This window comes from Globicephala melas, chromosome 13 (assembly GCF_963455315.2).
Source record: "Globicephala melas chromosome 13, mGloMel1.2, whole genome shotgun sequence".
Classification (NCBI taxonomy): Eukaryota; Metazoa; Chordata; class Mammalia; order Artiodactyla; family Delphinidae; genus Globicephala; species Globicephala melas.
In genome coordinates, this window is record NC_083326.1 from 7950818 (window position 1) to 7969303 (window position 18486).

An 18486-nucleotide genomic window follows, 5' to 3' on the forward strand; every position below is an offset into this window, starting at 1 on the left:
TGGGGTCCTGATGACCAGTTTCTCATTCCAAGAGAGTGAGGTAGAAAACTTAACCAGTCTGCAGGTGTTCAGCATATAGTTCAGTCTGCAGGTGTTCACATTCCTCGTCTATGTGTCTTTGCACTGAGAGGCAAGAAGATTCTAGAACCATACCCACTTGTGTCCAATTCTGGCTCTTTTCTAGCTGTGTGAGCTTGGGCAGGTGTCTCTACCTTTCTGAGCCTCAGTTATTTTGTCCACGGCACAGGAACACTGAGACCCACCTCATGTTTCCACGACAGTTAAATAATGTCTAGAAGGTACTTAATATCAGAGTAGAAAAGACTGTAGTGAGCAGGTGATGGATGACTCAGCAGTATTTTGGCCCCCTTTGCCTTTCTAGCAGCCTTTAAATTCACTCTTGATGTTATTTCTGTTCAAATAAGTGGCCAGTCATGTTGATGAGCATGGAATTGGGAGCTGTGGGAAATGAAGCTGAGACAAATGAAAAACAGTAGTGAAAACATGAATACATTCATAAACTGGGACCCATTTCAGCAGAAACTGTGGTCTGGACACTGTTCACAGGACCAGCACTCTGAGGCTGGAGAGGCTGCAGAACCCCAGGGCGAGGTTCCTCTCTCCCTGCTTCCCACGGTGACTTCCCTCCAGGGTGAGTGAGCCCGCAGGAGCCGGGTCTGGCCTGGACTGCGGTCCCTAATCTGCAATCCCAGCCTGCCTCAGGGGGAGGTGGTTTCCCTCCTCTTTCTCACTGCTCACCCCACCCATGCACGCCCCACCCCCTCCCTGGAGGGTGACGGCAGGGGTGGGGAGTCCAGCTCGCTCGTCAGGCCTATGAGAAGGGGGCCCAATGAGCACCCCACCAGCCTGTCCTCCCCGCAGCTCAGCTCTCCCTTACCCTTCACATTTTGAGCTCCTTTGTGGGAGGGTGGGGTGTGGGGTGGGAGGGGTTCTGCTAAGGAACGGGAGAAGTTTTGCTAGCACCTCCCCTCGATTATGGAGTTTGTCAGCAATGGAAAGCCCATGTTAAAAGGCCAGGAGTCTGCAGGACAAAGGGAGTTTGTTTGCCTGGAAGAACTAGTCTTAGAGCCCCGGCAACGAAAGTTTTGGGGGCAGGGCTACTCTGCAGTGTCTAGTTCAGACTGAGGGCTGGGAAGGCCCTGGACCTACCAGAGAGGAGGAAGCTGGCTTCTGGGATGGGATGAGGATTTGGGATTCCAGCCAAGGAGAGAAAGGCGATAAGTCAAAGGAGCCTCTTGTGTCCTGACATGTCGAGCTCATTTCCGCCTCACGGCCTTTACACCTGATCTCCCTGGAATGCTCTCCCTCCTAAATCTGCATGGCTTCTTCCTCACCTCATTCGGGGCTTGTCCAAAAGATATATAATGCCTGAGGCCTTCCTGGCACCCCTCTCTCCCAGTGTCAAGTAAGGCCCCTTTCTCCTTACTGTCCACATAGTGTCTGCAAGTGTTTTGCTTGGTATATTCAACACACCTATGAGGTTCTAAGTCAATGTTTGACAAATAAAAGAATGAATTTTATATCAGAAATTCCCCAGTTGATGGATGCATCTACTTTGTAATCAATTTCCAGACAAAAGACAGCTGTCTGAATTCAGAATAACCTATAATAACTACGCAACTCATTGGCTGAAGCTTTCATTGGCCGAAAGGAATAATACTCAGATGGGCCCAGCAAGTGTGGCTGCCCTCCTCCTGTGAGTGGACGCTCTTTATCCTCAGGTGTTTTAGGGTCCCCCTCAAGGCGCATCTGTGGAGCTAAACATGGGCTGTTTTTCTAAAGTTATTATTAGTCTAGTGTAAAAGGAGTCACAATCATAACTGTCCTTTTCCTTGAAACCTCCTCCTCTAAGCAAAATGATGAAGGACATTATTAGTGGGACAAGATTCACTTTTTAAACCACAGACATATGGCAAGCTTAGGTAGAGTGAAAACATTTTGCTTTAACCATCCATGTATAGTTTTAATTAAAGAACTTAAAAAAGAAATGCCGTAGAAATGTTAACTGCGGTGTCTGTGTGTCTTATCAGACTTGGGCAATTCCTTACTGATTGGATTGATTGCTGTGAGATTGTTCCACTTTGGTAGAGAGGAAAGGCAGGCAAACTGGCTGCCTCTGGCTCTTAGCGGATCCCATTTATTAAGCTGTGATTGGCTCAACCACAGAGCCAATCACATAGTAGTTTAATGCATTTACTCACAAAATATTCACTGATCCCCTTCCACATGCCGAGCATTTTTCTAGGGGTTGGGGATTCAGCAGTGACAAAAGTGACAAGCATGTCTGCCCATAGGGAGCTGCCATTCTAGTGCGGGAGACAGACAATGTCAAAATAAATGAAGTATACAGTAAGTCAGAAGGTGACCCGTAATGGAAAAAAGGCAGAGGAGCGGGGTAGAGGATGCAGTGTGAAAGGAGGTTGTCAGGGAAGCTGCGGGTGACATTCGGAAAGATCAAAGATGGTCAGGGGCAGAGCTGGTGGAGGGGTGCGCTAAGCAGGGGGAATGGCCGGGGGAAGTTCTATGCATGTTTGAAGAGAAGCAAGAAAGCCAGCGCATCTGGACCACAGTGAGCAAGGGAGTGGAATAGGGGATGAGCCGGAGAGGAAGGAGGGCCGATCACTTAGCGCCTGGGCCCCGTGGAAGGATCCTGGGGCTCTATTCTGAGTGAAACACCAGGCCAACCCAGGGTTCCACGCTGGAGCCACATGGTAAGCTGACAGTGTAAAAGGACTCCTGAAATGAATTCTTTGACAGCCTGTGTTATTTTGTTTAAAACATCCAAATGCAAATAGAGGGCTTGCAGGCGGGCATCATCCCTGGGTGTAGTGGGGAGCCCCATGCAAAACCCTATCCATGTGGCCAATACCTACCATCCTATAAAGCTTCTGTGTTTCCTCTCAGCAATGCTAAAGGCCAAAGCCAAGGGCGAAAGGGTATGAGCCCTCGAGCCATCTTGGCCTCACAAGGTCAAGATTTGTCTCCCCTCCACCCTCCTTTCTGCGTCCCTGATTGAAAGGTGGAGTGGGACAGGGAAGCCCAGCCTGGAACATTCATGCTGATGGCCTGCTCGCAGATTCCTGGTCACAGCCAGCCTCATCCTGGAGAATCTTAGGCTAACATTGCCTGAATCATTCTTCTCTTCTAAACTTTTGGTATTGATGCAATTCTTCATTTCATAGCTCGTGATCAGCGATTTCTTTAAAACCTGGGGCACTCTGTTTAATGGGATTTTGGAGCTCTTTTGAAGTTTGGGAAGCAGCCTGGGAGATGTGGTTTGGTTGCATAATGCCGAAGTTAGAATCTCTGGGGTTTTGAATTGTCATGAAGACAGTAAGGTAATGGGTCCTGGGCCAGACCTTCCTGACAAGAGATATGGGGCAGGATGGGGCAGTGAGACAGAGGAATGTAAACAGAGCTTTGGGGGATGGGGAAGCTGGAGCAGATGTATTATATGAGATCAGCTCACCTACCTCCTAACTGCGTCCCCTCAGAGGATCCAGAGGGCACTCCCTTTATCAAGGCTGGGGGAGATGCATTTGTGAGGGAGCCCCCGTGTTCTCTGTGCTGGCTCTTCTCTGTGGGCCAGAAGTGATGGTGTGGACAGCTGCCATCGAACAGGACCCCTGACTTCAGTGGAGATGATGAAACCCAGCACCAAGAGGTGGTATTTAATTGCTAAAGACAAGATGGGTGTGTTTACTGTAAGGGTTTGCAGAACCCAAGTAGTAATCAGAATAGAATGGCCTGTAGAGACATTGAATTGGCTATTAAAGCCTTACTTGATTTGCATAATGGGAAAGCTCTAGACCTGGTGAATAGAATCACAATAGAAAGTAAAAAAGTCTCACTTCCCTGGTGGCGCAGTGGTTGAGAGTCTGCCTGCCAATGCAGGGGACACGGGTTCGTGCCCCGGTCCAGGAAGATCCCACATGCCACAGAGTGGCTGGGCCCATGAGCCATGGCCGCTGAGCCTGCGCGTCCGGAGCCTGTGCTCCACAACGGGAGAGGCCACAACGGTGAGAGGCCCGCATACCGGGGGGAAAAAAAAAAAAAGTAAAAAATCCCTCAACTAATTCTCAGACTTGAGTCATTTCATAGACACAGAGCCTCTTGAATGAAGACGAGAACAAGTCTTGGAAATCCTGCTGCACAGCCGACAGTTTACACTGTGAATCTTCCTCTGACCTTCACTAAAGGGACCTGTGGCTGCGTACTAGGGTGATTGTGCATGGGGGCAAGGGGTGTAATCAGACTGTCGAGGACGAGTGTACGCTGGAGACCCAAAGTACCACCAATCAGGTGATCAATGGAGTCTGTCTCTGGTCCATCTCACCATGGGCCCAGGGGGGGGCCCTAGACCCATTCTGTGGTTATTTCTCCAGTTCCAAAAATCATAGTTGGAAAGAAATGTGACCAAGTGCCCTCACATTGGTTAGAATCCTTCAACATCTCTTCTTTCAAGGTTCCTAAATGCTGAGTTTGCCTAGTGCTCAGAGCACTTCCTGTGCACAGACGACCACTCACAGACGGCTGTCTCGGGGCTGTGTCTACAGGCTGTGACCACTGGCTATCTGGCTGGTTGAAGCCAAGCATGACGTAACGGACTGTAGCAAGCTGCTAAGGACAAGGAAGAAAAAACTGGTCCCAGTTCTGCCATTAGCTCCCTGTGTGTTGCTGGACAGACCACTCTGCCTTTCTGCACCTCAGTTTTCTCATCTTTAAGAGGAAAGTTTGGGCTACAAGCCAGCGATTCTTAACCTTGGTAGCATATTGGAATCCCTCATACATACTAATACAATAGTGCCTCATTATCTGTGCAAGACCCTCAGTGGGTGCCTAAAACCAGGGCTAGTCCTGAATCCTAAATATACTATGTTTTTTCCTATACATATTAGGTGGGCCAAAAGTTTCGTTTGTTTTTTTCTGTAAGATGGCTCTAATAGCACTTAGTTGTCTTTAACTTCATTCGAAACAATTTTGTTAGATTGTATGTGACAGCTGTCATACCAGCGTGCATTTAAAAGAAGAGTTGTCGAAATCGGTGAATTTTTGTGTGGCCATTTTAATATTGAAGATGGAAGAAAAACAACGTTTTTGGCCCATTATGCTTTATTATTTCAAGAAAGGTAAAAACACAGCTGAAATGCAAAAAAAAAAAGATTTGTGCAGTGTATGGAGAAGGTGCTGTGACTGATCAAACGTGTCAAAAGTGGTTTGCGAAGTTTTATGCTGGAGATTTCTCGCTGGACGTTGCTCCACGGTCGGGTAGACCAGTTGAAGCTGATAGCGATCAAATCGAGACATTAATTGAGAACAATCAACATTATACCACGCGGGAGATAGCCGACATACTCAAAATATCCAAATCAAGCATTGAAAATCACTTGCACCGCCTTGGTTATGTGAATCGCTTTGATGTTTGGGTTCCCCTTAAGTTAAGCGAAAAAAACCTTCTTGACCATGTTTCCACATGTTATTCTCTACTGAAACATAGTGAAAATGTTCCTTTTTTAAAACAAATTGTGATGGGTGATGAAAAGTGGACACTGTACAACAATGCAGAATGGAAGAGATCATGGGGCAAGCGAAATGAACCACCGCCAACCACACCAAAGGCCAGTAAAGAAGGTGATGTTGTGTATATGGTGGGATTGGAAGGGAGTCCTCTATTATGAGCTCCTTCCGGAAAACCAAACGATTAGTTCCAACAACTACTGCTCCCAATTAGAGCAACTGAAAGTGGCACTCGATGAAAAGCATCCAGAATGAGTCAACAGAAAATGCATAATCTTCCATCAGGATAATGCGAGACTGTATGTTTCTTTGATGACCAGGCAAAAACTGTTACAGCTTGACTGGGAAGTTCTGATTCATCCGCTGTCACCAGACATTGTACCTTCGGATTTCCGTTTATTTTGGTCTTTACAACATTCTCTTAATGGAAAAAATTTCAATTCCCTGGAAGACTGTAAAAGGCACCTGGAACTGTTCTTTGCTCAAAAAGGTAAAAAGTTTTGGGAAGATGGAATTATGAAGTTGCCTGAAAACTGGTGGAAGGTAGTGGAACAAAAGGCTGAATATGTTCAATAAAGTTCTTGGTCAAAATGAAAAATGTATTTTATTTTTGCTTAAAAAACCGAAGGCACTTTTGGGCCCACCCATACATACCTATGATAAAGTTTAATTTATAAATTAGGCACAGTCAGAGATTCACAATAACTAACAATAAAATAGATCAATTATAATAATATACTATAATGCAAGTTTGGGAGTGTAGTCTTTCTATCTGTCTCTCAAAATATCTTATTGTACTACTGAATTCAACCTTCTTCTTGTGATGATGTGAGATGATAAAATATCTCCGTGATGAGATGAAGTGAGGTGAATGACATAGGCATTGTGACATAACATTAGGCTGTGGACCTTCAGACCACATGTCAGAAGCAGGTCACCTGGAGCAGGTGATCCTGGATTGAGCCATGATGATGTCGATGGTTGGGGACCCTGTGCTGCATGGTACGAGATTTCATCACACTACTGAGAAGAGCATACAATTTAAAGCCCATGAGTAGTTTGTTTCTGGAATTTTCCATTTAATATTTTTGAACTGTAGTTAACTGTGGGTAACTGAAACCACAGAAAGCAAAATCGCAGATAAGGGGGGACTACCATACCTAGGTCCCACACTAGAGAATTTTATTTAATTGGTCTGGGGTGGGACCCTAGCACTGACGTTTTTAACATCTTTTCTGGCAATTCCATTGTGCACTCAGGATGAGCCCCATGGGATGAGTCACCCCCAAGGTCCCTTCCTGCTCTGAGAGGTTGAGTCTCCACAATGTTCCTCCCTGAGAGAGAAAGAGCATCTGACACATTTGGAGTCAAAGATCCAAAGGGCCTTTAGAGGAGGAGAGTCTGAAAACCCCTATTTCCCAAATTAAAATCTGCAATATTTTTCCTCTTAGGGAGACATGTGACTGACCAGACCACAGAGAGGTTGGGCTGGAGAATAGCCCAAATGTTTGTTTCAGCCATTTCAATGACATTTTGCAGGGCGGCTCAAAGATTTGTCCATGGTGTTTGCCTGTGTCCTAGACACGGGCCAAAATCTGTCCTTGTGTTTACTGTGCACCTTGCCTTATCCCTGTTATCAATATCTAGATTCAGAGAGAGACCCAGACCTTGGCTTACTGATGGATACTCTCACTTCTGTGTCTTGTTTCTACCTTCATCTCTGCACAGCCTATAAAAAGGGCTCCCATTCTATGAATAGCAGGATTGGTTCTAGTTTTTTAGCCAGGCTCAACCATAAAATAGCCGTGTGACCTTGAAGAAGCACCTTGTTCTCCTTGGGCGTCCATCTTTTAAATGTGTACCTCCAAAGTGTCTTACAGGTGAAATGACCTATGGTGACGAAATTTTACGAAACCTTGCTTATCCAACCAGAATGTTAAGCTGAGCTGCTTTTCCGAAGCAAAATGGACTCCAAGCTGTCGCCAGCTCATTGTGCTAATTGGTAGTGGAGGTGGATTTGAAGAGACCATCTTTCCAATTTGGTCAACCTCAAAAGAACGGTCAGCCTTTTCCACCGGCCCAGTCAACAACAAACACAGCTTTGAAGCACTTAGCGCTAGGGCTGCTAGGTGGCGCTGTTTCCCCAGATTTCCAGGGAGTCTATGCTTTAGCAGATGGCTGTTGGTGAATTAACAATTAATGTCCACTGTGTCAGCCTGAGCCCGCAGAAAATATGTTATACTCCAGAAACTGCAGAGAGCTGAGATTGCTCAGAGACGTGCTGCTGCCAACCTGGTTCTCTGCTGGCCAAGAATGTAATCATACACAGCCTGTCCCATCCACAAATTTGTCCCACAAACAAGGGACATTAATAACAAGGGTAAATAAGGAATATTATAATAAATGATTTGTATGCTTGTCTTCTTAGCCTTATTACATTTTATTTTGGAAATTTTCCCTGCATATAATAGCTAGAAAACAGTTGCCACTGGGCAGGAGAATTCACTTTCCAGCAGCTTAAAAAAGAAAACCACCAAATGAGATACATGGGTTTTTCCTCTGAATCCATATGGACGCTTACAGGGTATCCCAAATGGGGGTGCGAGGGCTGTGATGGCAGGCAGAAAAGATTTCTTGTATTTTCCTGACTTTTCCTTTTCTATAAAAAGGCCATCTGAGTCAAGGACTTAAGCTCTGCTGCTATCACTTCTTCATCAGAGGCAAAGATGTTCTTCGTCACACAAGGAGCTAGGGAAGGCAGGAAGAGAGAAGGGCAAAGAAGTTGTTTGGCCCAGTTTTAGCTCCGTTTCCTGCATTTTTTCCCTTTAATGTTTGTAAACTTCATTATTTCCATTGATGCCTTTCCACCGAAAGGCGAACTCCACCTGAATAGCAGAATTTGGGGTGAGGAGGGTGTCAAAGGTTCTGCTTCCCTGCCTGTCCCCCATGACATGTTTTTCTTGTAGCAATGGCCATGCTGAGGGCCAGTGAGAGGTGCAGTGGCCGGGTAGGTTAGGAGAACCACAGGGCAGTTCTCTTTTGCAGGCCAGGGACATGCCTTGAAATATAAAATATCTGCACCTCCAGAGCGGACCCCTACACCCCGCCTCCCTCACTGGCTCCCGACTTCTCCCTTGCCCAGCAACAGCAATTTGTCAAAATTAAGTCCTCAGCTGCCTCACCCTCCCTCTGCCACGCCCTTTGAGCTCACATTTGTAGGCTGGGGAGACAGAAAGAATGAAACCCATGCATTTTCTTCATGTTTCCCTTCTAGTTTATTTCTACCTTTCATGAATTCATAGTGTGCATTGTTTAGGTTTAGAAAAATGTTCCCAGCGCCAACTCTTCTGGTGTGAATCCAAAAAAAAAAAAAAAAAAAAAATCAGTTTCAATCAACAGCAAGAGCAACTCAGGCTGGTGGAGGGGATCCTTGGGGCGGGGGAGTGGCAGGGCTTGCATCACTGAGAAGCAGAGCATCTCCCCTCCTGGCAGGGAAACGCGAGGCCCCTTGACCCCAGGCGCCAATTACTATTTTAACCATCCTTCCGCACAGCCCCAGAGGCAGCTGGAAAGGAAACCGTGCGCTGGGACTTCCCACAGCGTCTTGCTGGCTCCCTAAGGCTGCCAGGCATTTGCCCATCTGGTGAGGCCTCCAGAGCAGGGGGCCTAATTAGGCATCATCTGGCCACCTGAGAAGGTTCGGTGGGCCTTCCCCGGCTCCCCTCCTGCACGCAGGACTCCATTCTCCCAGCTGCAGGTCTCTGGAGCTTGCTTGGTAGAGCAGCTGCCCTGGCTAATGACTGGATAGCAGGGTCCCCAGGTGGCTGCCTCAGACTGGAGGGGATGGGCAGAGAGAGGGCCAAGGAACATAAAGGGACAGGGAGGGGGACAATATGAGGGGTGGTCAGAGAGGGGTCGGAGGGAGAAGAAACAGAGAGCATTAGATGAGCATCGCAATTCAGATCTCTTGAGATAGAAGACAAGCTGACCTGACTTGCAGCAAGAGAGCTGGTCCCATAGGGGGGCCCATCCATGAGAGAAGCCCCTGTCCCCCCATTCTCCATCCCACCTCCCACCACACCATGATATTCTCTCTTCCTGCCCTCTACTGCCCTCCGCACCAGGCTCTAACCAACAGTTTTTCACTAGGAGAACATGGCTTTACAGCCCTACTTTTGTGGACAGGCTGTGGGAAGAGGATATTGTTAAACTCAAAATTATTCTTTGCTCGTGTTGGACTTTTAGGCATGCAGGGGTGTCTGCGTTTTAAGATATTTTGCATCCTGGGCTCCGTAAACCATGGCAGGAGTCCAGAGAGTTGGGCAGTTGCTGACATGCAAGCCAGGCTCTGCTGATCACTTCTTAGGCATTTTCCCTTTGTTTCCTGGGCAATCACACCCTTAGAGTAGGACGTATGACAAATGTTAAAATGACAAAAATATTGGGACAAATTTAGGGGAAGCAGGTGGAAAGTAAAATGATCCATGAAGGGTTGTGTTGGCAAAAGGGGCAACCTCCTGATCACAGATGGCCTGCTGTCAGTTGAACCCGTGCTCGCTAGAAAGCTGGGCTGAGCCACCAAAACTCTTAATTCTATGGATTTCTCTCTCATAATGTAGGATCGTTTGAAGCAATAAGACTGTGTGAGTGAGGGGAGCATCCCTGGACTAGGGCAAAATGAAGTTTAATTTCTGGTCCTGTTATATCTGGGGTTTTGACTCATTGTGTTTCCTCTCTCCTCCGGTGTTCCCATTGGAAAATGTAAGAGAACACTTCTTTTAGTGTGCTTAGAAGTTACCATTTTCTGAGCGTATTAGAGGTTAGAATGTTACGTTTCTACATTTGGTTTAGCAGGGCTCAAAGGGGAATAGCTTCCCCCCCACCTACCCCCCAAATTGCCACAATGCGAATGAAGGGTGTTTTGCTCCAGGAAAGGAAAACTGGTGTATGGAGAAGAGCTGTTTTGAGACTCGTGTGCCCCGAACAGCAGAAGGGCGGGCTGTACAGATGTGCACAAGTTATTGACAGCTGTAGCAAGAATTGGAAAGGTGGTGGGATTGTCAAGCTGGCAGGAAGATAATCTCATAAAGGTTTTGAAGACTTGTCTGGTTCCCTCCTAACTGTCTGCCCATCCTTGTGAATCCAGGACTGATACGGGAAGCCTCAGCCTCAGGGATTTGGATCCATCAGAGGAGATTCACAAGGGTGAGCAGGTCTTTCCAGAACACTCGAATCCTTTGATTCCATTAGTTGTGGGCTGTAGTCACCTTTGTCTCCTCCAAAGGACCTCTGGGCATAAATCACAGGGACACAGAGTGAACCCAGCTAGAAGCAGAGAGGGGAGCAAATGAAGGGAATCTTCCTACGAATGGGTGTCCGCTTTCAGCTGGGTATACAATGGTGGGAAGTTGAATTTTTCAGTCTTAGAATAAGAGTGATTGTTTTAAAGTACGCTGGAGCCAAGATAAATCTTAGAGGATAATTGATACTGTTTTCTGCAGGTCACCAAGCACCCCAGCTTTGTTCTCGAGTTCCAATAGAAAATGACTGAATCTTTAATTAAAGCCTACAGATTCTGCAGGATTTTGGGGCCTCAAGAGTTGATCTGGCCCAGCATGTCACTCTGGTGGGCACCTCTCCGGTGTCTCAGAGGGATGAAAACCAATCCTCTGCTTGACTAACCTCCAGTAAAAGTTGCCCAGTGCATTCCATTGGGGGCAGTTCAAGGGCTTAGAGGATAGTTCCTTATTTTGAGCTGAAACCTGCTTCCTAGAAATTTCTGCTCACTAATCCTAGTTCTGCCCTCCGGAACTACAGGGGATAAATATAATCCCTTTTTCAGATGAAAGCTCTTCAGATAGTTGAAGTCTATCCCTAAGTCTTCCTTTGAACAAGACATGCATTCCAAGTACCGCATGGTATCAGCCTCCCTCACCAAACATCCTACTGTGGACATCACCTGGGTTTACAGCATTTGCTGACTCCGGAAAGGAAGATAGAAATACTCTCAACATTTCCAGTAGAGGGAAATTAACATAGGAGCTTTTTAACATAGCTACAGAAGGACAAAGTGGGCAAAAAGGCAAATGTGAGATAACCCAGACATTCGTAATTACAGGAAGCAGCTACCATTCCTAGAGGTGGAGAATGAATGAGAGGATGTGTCCCAGAGACCAGAATCACAGAGGAGGGCTACCCGGGGGGCCATGGTGAAGGTCCCATGGCTGTGCTGGAACCTCTGAAGGGGTGCCATCTTACTGATGCTGGGACCACCAAGGCTGTGTCAACACTCTTACTGTGCTTGCAGCCAACTAAATCCCTTATTTACATAAAGCAGGTGAGGCCAAACCTGTAGTTGAAAATGAGTGTTTGACTGAAGTTCAGGTCTTTAGTGGGTCTATTTTTTTTCTTTCTTTTCCTGCACACTGCCCCTTTCTTCTGATAACTGTGCCCTTCCTCTTCCCTTGGGGAGATTGCTCTCCTCCATCCACATGACCCCAATAGTCCTGGTCACAGGACAGGGGGCAAGGAGACAAGATTTGAAACTTGGGCAGAGACACAGAGGGACAGTTGGCCAGTGGAACTGAAGCTGTTGATGGTACTTCCTGCAGGAGCTGTGTCTGGGTTCTCTACTGAGCTCCCTGGAGCTACTCTGACCATGGGCCTCCCCAAGACCTGGTTGTTTGACTTTTCTGCTATGAAAGCCTTACCCAGTAGCCTTCCTATAAAGTCCTTTCTGGCTTTGTCAGCCAGGGTCTATTTCTATTACTTACAAAGAACCTGGAATGATATGCCATCTTTACCTGTATTCCCAAAGGTAAGAAGATGACATCTGACTTGGTGGAGATCTAGCAAATATTGACTCTAAAACCAGCCTCCATCTTTCTGTCCTCAGATATATTAGAAGCACAATGAGTTATTGCCAACCTGGAAGGAAATGTCTTACGGGGTATTGAAGAGATAGATCCTTAGTGCTGTAGAGTTCCAAAATCTGTGATGCAGATAAATGTATGGAAATCTGATCTGGAAAAGGATCTTGATGTGACTACTTTGATTTGGTCATATCGAAACGGGTGCATCAAAATATAAACACATCTTTTGTCATGCCCTAGCAGCGTGAATAATGAATGTCGCAAAACCTCATCTCACCCCTGAATCTGACCTTATTGCCCCTCTAAAATTCACTCAGAAGTGGGATGAAGATCAGGAAGTGAGTGTGTATGTAATTATGTTAATTGGCACTTGAGGAAAATTCTTTAAATTGTTTCACTGGGCTGTCAAAATATCTTCAAAACAGTTGCATCAAAATATGCAGCTGATTGCTGTATATCTATATGAGTCATTAAAAATGTGCCAAATATATGGTTTATGCAAGAAAAGCATACCCTAGCCCCCCTTACCACACAGTATGTTTCTTCAGACAGAATTGAGTTCATCAACAGCGTATACATTCAGTCATTCAGCTAGTTAGGAAACTTCCTTACTTAACCGGCATACAGTCCAAGTTTATCTATATTGTCCATAGGGATTGTTTGACAATGGCGTCTTGAAATCTTGACCCAGTAAAGTGTTGACTTACCTTCATAGCCTCTCAACACAGAAACAAGGTTCCTTTGGTAAAGCTTGCCTTATAAGAATGATATTGGCACACGCAATTATGTTTAATTATGATCTTTTAAGTATTAAAAGATATTTACTCTTTTAAAAATTGGCCTGGTCTTGATTTCCATTAGGAAAGCCGTAAAAGGAGGACCACTGACTGGCTGCCCTTCTCAGCACCCAAAGCCCTGCCACGCTTGTCCTCCAAGGCGGCCTGACTAGGGCTCTGACCACGTGGTCACCTGCCCCTCAGATCCATTCATCTTTTGCTATGGGGGCCCCCTGACAATATGATGGAACATTCTATGAATTTCATAGTTATTGCCTTAAACCCTCAAAGATAAATGACTTTCTGGAAAATATTAGTAAAACCATTCATCTTTAGACAGCTCACTCTGATCTGGTTGGATTCTGGAGTGCAGAATTTGGAGGCGTGATGGATAAAGTGTTTCATGTTTGGAAGTATGATAGTTTTGCTCCTTGAGCTGAAGTTCAGAAAGGCTCGGCCAAGAATAAAGAATGCCAAGAACAATTTCTTATTCCAAATTTGGCTCTCATTGACAAGCAAGAGTTTGAGATTATTTATGGGGTACCGTAGTGCAAACTAGAAAAAAAAAATCCCAAACGAGTCTATGAGCCAGTTATTTTCCAGATGAAGCCTGCTGGGCCAGCTCTGTGGGGTGATGAGTTTAAAACGGTGGTGGATGCCCATGTTGATTTAGGCTACACAGAATTGGTCGGAGTTTTCCACCCAGAATACAGAGCACCCAGCAGGGTTCATGTTCTTTGGTGAAATGAGAGTGCAGATATTCATGCAGCTGGGGGACATCAGACTCATGAGGATCTCACACTTGTGGTCACTGGGAAAATGTCAACTACCAAGTGTCACAGCAAAGTATGCTTCTGATTCCTATGTCATTTTTACCGTTGAAATCTCTTTCTGCTGAAATACGAAGCATTTCATTAACTGCTCTAAGATGTGTCTGCTAATGGGCTTAGATTCTCCCAAGAGAGTCTCACTTTTATTTGAAGGAGGTGGTAGGTTAATTAGCTATGTCCCTTGAACTTCTGAAAACCACCTCTGTCCTTGGTCACTACCACTTCAGGAGATACTTCTGTTCATTTCCCCCACGGCATTTCAGTATCTGTTATACATTAGAAATAGTTGCCACTACTTCATGATCTTGGTTTTGCATGTGTTTCGAAACAACTCTCCTATATTTTGACAACCTTTTGCTTTATAACATTTTTTATATTCAAATGATACATTCCCATACCTGTGACAATATTTTATTTTATTGTATTTATTTTTTTTGTATCTTTTTTTTTAACATCTTTATTGGGGTATAATTGCTTTACAGTGGTGTGTTAGTTTCTGCTTTATAACAAAGTGAATCAGTTATACATATACATATGTTCCCATATCTCTTCCCTCTTGCGTCTCCCTCCCTCCCACCCTCCGTATCCCACCCCTCCAGGCTGTCACAAAGCACCGAGCCAATATCCCTGTGCCATGCGGCTGCTTCCCACTAGCTATCTACCTTACGTTTTTTAGTGTGTATATGTCCATGACTCTCTCTCGCCCTGTGTGACAATATTTTAACATTATCTGTACACTATGTCTATCTTTTCATTATGTCTTTTTTTTTCTGAGATTTTTTAACAATCTTTTTTTGTCCAGTAAAGTTTATTTTGTGATATCAAATGTGATTCATAAAAATATTACATCAAATATATTTCTTTACTTTGGAAAAGCACAGTATCATATGTGTCATAGTATTAATTATGGTTTCAACATTAATTGTTAGACACTCTAACTTGGAAAACAATGTGATTAGGTCTCGGTGTTAAAAAACTTCAAAAGACTTGGTTTATATGCTGAATGTCTTTATTTAGAATTAATTTTGCTAAATTTTACTTCATTTTTGATCACTACTTAACAAAGATACTTGGGCCATCTATTTGTCTTAAAGAGATCTTTATGCTTGTGGAAATGCTTGCCCTAATAAAAGTCTATATATCCGTAAAAAATATTTCCAGGTCTTGATACTTTTCATCTTCCTGTAATCCATCTGTTGCTTGTTTTTAAAAATTGGAGCATGTATCTGTTCTCTAAATTCTCCCAAACTCTCCAGCACTCACTGCAGCGGGGCCTGTGAACTCGAACTCATTTGAGGGGCTTGGTGTTTTCTTATTGTCTCCTTGCCTACCTTAGGTTTCAGTTTCCTACAAACCATATTTGTTCAAGCCTTCCCAGTTTGAAGATCACTTTCCTCGACAGAGAAAGCAAGAAAGAAGCCGAATTGTCCTGTTTTTCTCTGTTAGCTTTCAACGTGACACCATCTGCCCCTGAGCCTGGGGCCCTTCCATTCCTCATTCTTCTTCCTGCTCTGAACTCAGCTCAAAGCCCCCTTTCAGTGCCCTGACACTGTCTTTTTAAGACTCAGGGCAATTTCAACTCTGTTTATCCTGGTTATCACTAAGACTGGCTAGTATTCCTTGGTTATAAGTGCTTCTTTTCATATTTCAGGCATTTCTTTTAAAATCTGAGATCAAGAGCTCTCTGTATAGTTTTTGTTTGTTTGCTTTTTTTAAAGACACTTTTCCTTTTTCTTCTTGATCAATGTCATTTTTTGTTATGGACTGAATATTTATGTCCCCTAAAACTCATATACTGAAATCTAATTCTTAATGTGATGGTATTAGGAGATGGAGCCCTTAAGGGGTGACTAAGTCCCGAGGGTGAAGCCCTCATGAATGGGATTCGTGCCCTTATAGGAAGAGGTCAGGGAGCTAGATGACCTTTTTTGTGCTATTTGAGGATACAATGAGAAGTTGGCAGTCAGCAACTCAGATGAGGGTTCTCACCAGAACCCGACCATGACTTCCAGAACTGTGAGAAATAAGTTTCTGTCATTTATAAGCCACCCAGTCTATTGTACTTTGTTATAGCGGCTCAAACTAAGACGTTAGTGATTGTTCTGATAGAATTCTTTTATGTGAACCTTTCCTCTTTTAGCCATTTTAACTTTTATAGTGTCACCAAGGAGTCATACCTACCTTTTCTCTGAACTTTTACAAATGATTTTTTTCCTAAAGCCTAGAATTTATGTCTAATTATGGACAATGCTTCCTTCCTTCTTTGGCTGTTAATAGTTCTACCATGATGACAGACACTTTATCCAAGTGTTCATTTCACTATACTAGGCTGGTTGTGCCTAGCAGTTAGTAAGAAGGTTGTATGTCATAGTTGAAAGGGCAGGGGCCTCTGCATTTGGTAGATCTGAGTTCAGAAGTCCAGAGACCTGCTGGTGATCTTGAACAATCTACCTGACTTGTCTGATTCAGAGGGTTAAAAAACTGGGTCAATTATACAGCTTTGCAAGGATGCTTTTAAAATCATAAAGAATGTACAATGCCATTTGCCATTGTTATTACTGCCTGAATAATGTTTTTGATCTTCTGGTAATCTTTCTTGCTCCAGCATATGTGCTAATATATGCGTGTGAGTTCGTAGTGTGGTGTGAATAAGTTAAAATTATAATAGGTAACATTAGGGTTGAGGTATGGACATATTGGTGACAAATAGCATACTGGTTGAGCACTCAGGTTCTGAAGCCAAACTGACTCAGAGTCCTGCTGTGCCACATATTAGCTTTGTGATCTTGAGCAAATGGCTGGAACATTCTGTGTTCTCATTTCTTTATCTACAAAACAGCTCTAATTCATGAACTTACTAAAAAAGATTTAAATGAGTAAATAGATGTAATTGCTTAGAACACCACCTGGCACATAGCCAGCACTTAATAACGTTAGCTCTCATTATTATCATGCTGAGGATGGCATTGGATGAACACAGAGCCAGAAGCACCAGCATTCCTGTGTCAACCAGAGTATCTGAAGCAAAACTGAGAAACCCTTAGAGATCAACAAGTTTACAGAAACGAACACAAGGAAGTTACTGAAAAATGTGGACAAAAAGCTGAGATTGATGTCATTCCATTGGCAAACATATGGACACTTTTGCAGGAAATGTTTTCTGAGTCATGAGGCTGTAAGAGATTAGCTTGTGAGGGCAGCTGAACCTTGACCATTAATTTTGGGGTGTATCTTGCTGAATCACTAGAGCCCTCATCTTAGTGGGCTCTACAGGTGCCCCCTGCCCTCTTAGGAAACTGGAGGTGTGCGTCATTCTCCATGATGGACTGTCAGTGGACACAAGGGTGGGCCGTTTTACGTCTCTATAAACCCTTCTCTTTTTGTTTTTTGGCAGTCAGTCCATCCAGCTTTTAAATTATGGGTCCTCATATTGTGAGATTAAAATCAGGGAGAGTTGCAAAGAGGAGAGGCACTTAAAACAATGTCAGTGACCTTCAGGACTATTCCCTAGACTCTAAGGGAACAAAACATTGCTCAGAGTTGGAATAAACATGTTTTCAAGTTTGAGAAACTCTCCTCAGGGAATGGGGTTGTTTGCCAGACAGAGGGAGACAGATAAACCGTTGTCCGTCTTCCCTCAATCTCATAGTTACTCAGGAGGTTGACTCAAAAACTGATAACCTAATGCCCTTTACTTTCAAAACATGGTCATGTATGCACCTAAATGAATACCAAGTCTTTTGTCACATATGGTCTTTCTAACTTTTCTCTTCTACTGTAATGGACTCAACAAATTCCCTAAATCTCTACCTAGGCTAGCTGGTCGGTGTAGCTGATGGTTAGAGAGAGCTTGCTGTCACTGGACTGTCAGGGTCTAAGTCCTGTCTCTACTATTTCCTACTTGTTACATCTTGGCCCAGCTTATGTCATTTTAAAACTGGGCACAGTAATAATAATACCTCGCCTAAAATATTTGGATAAGGATTAAATGAGTTAATACCATGACGGGCACACAGTAAGCACTCAGCAAAGTTCGCTTTATCCTTTGAGGTCTATCGAGGAATTGGGGATTACGAACCGAGAAACTTATCTTTGTTCAGGAATTCCTCTCTCTGTCTCCCATAAGTATTCTTGTTTATCTAAAGTAATATATGAGGTGGATTTTTGGGAGATTCTGGTCTGTTTAAACTCAGACTCTACATAAGGTGGAATGAATTCAAAATTATATGGACTCTTTAGAGCTGATTCAAAACACTATTTCTCTAGCAGCCCCTCCAGTGACTCTGAATTGTAGGGTGAGTCCCATTTCTTGTTGCCCACTGCATGTGTGGCTCAAACTTCATCTGCTGCCAATGGATTGACATCAGATTTTGTATTTCTCTCTCCTGTTTTATCTGAATAAATCTTTTGTTCTGAAGTGTATTGCCTGATCACTGGAGACACTGTATGCTCAGTATTTTTCTCTTGTGT

The 18486-nt window shown here is 44.3% G+C and overlaps 1 pseudogene; it reads left to right on the forward strand.

Moving 5' to 3' along the window:
• Positions 1–10441: 10441 nt before the first annotated feature.
• On the forward strand, positions 10442–14044 carry LOC115859202 (protein NipSnap homolog 3A pseudogene; annotated as a pseudogene).
• Positions 14045–18486: the final 4442 nt, after the last annotated feature.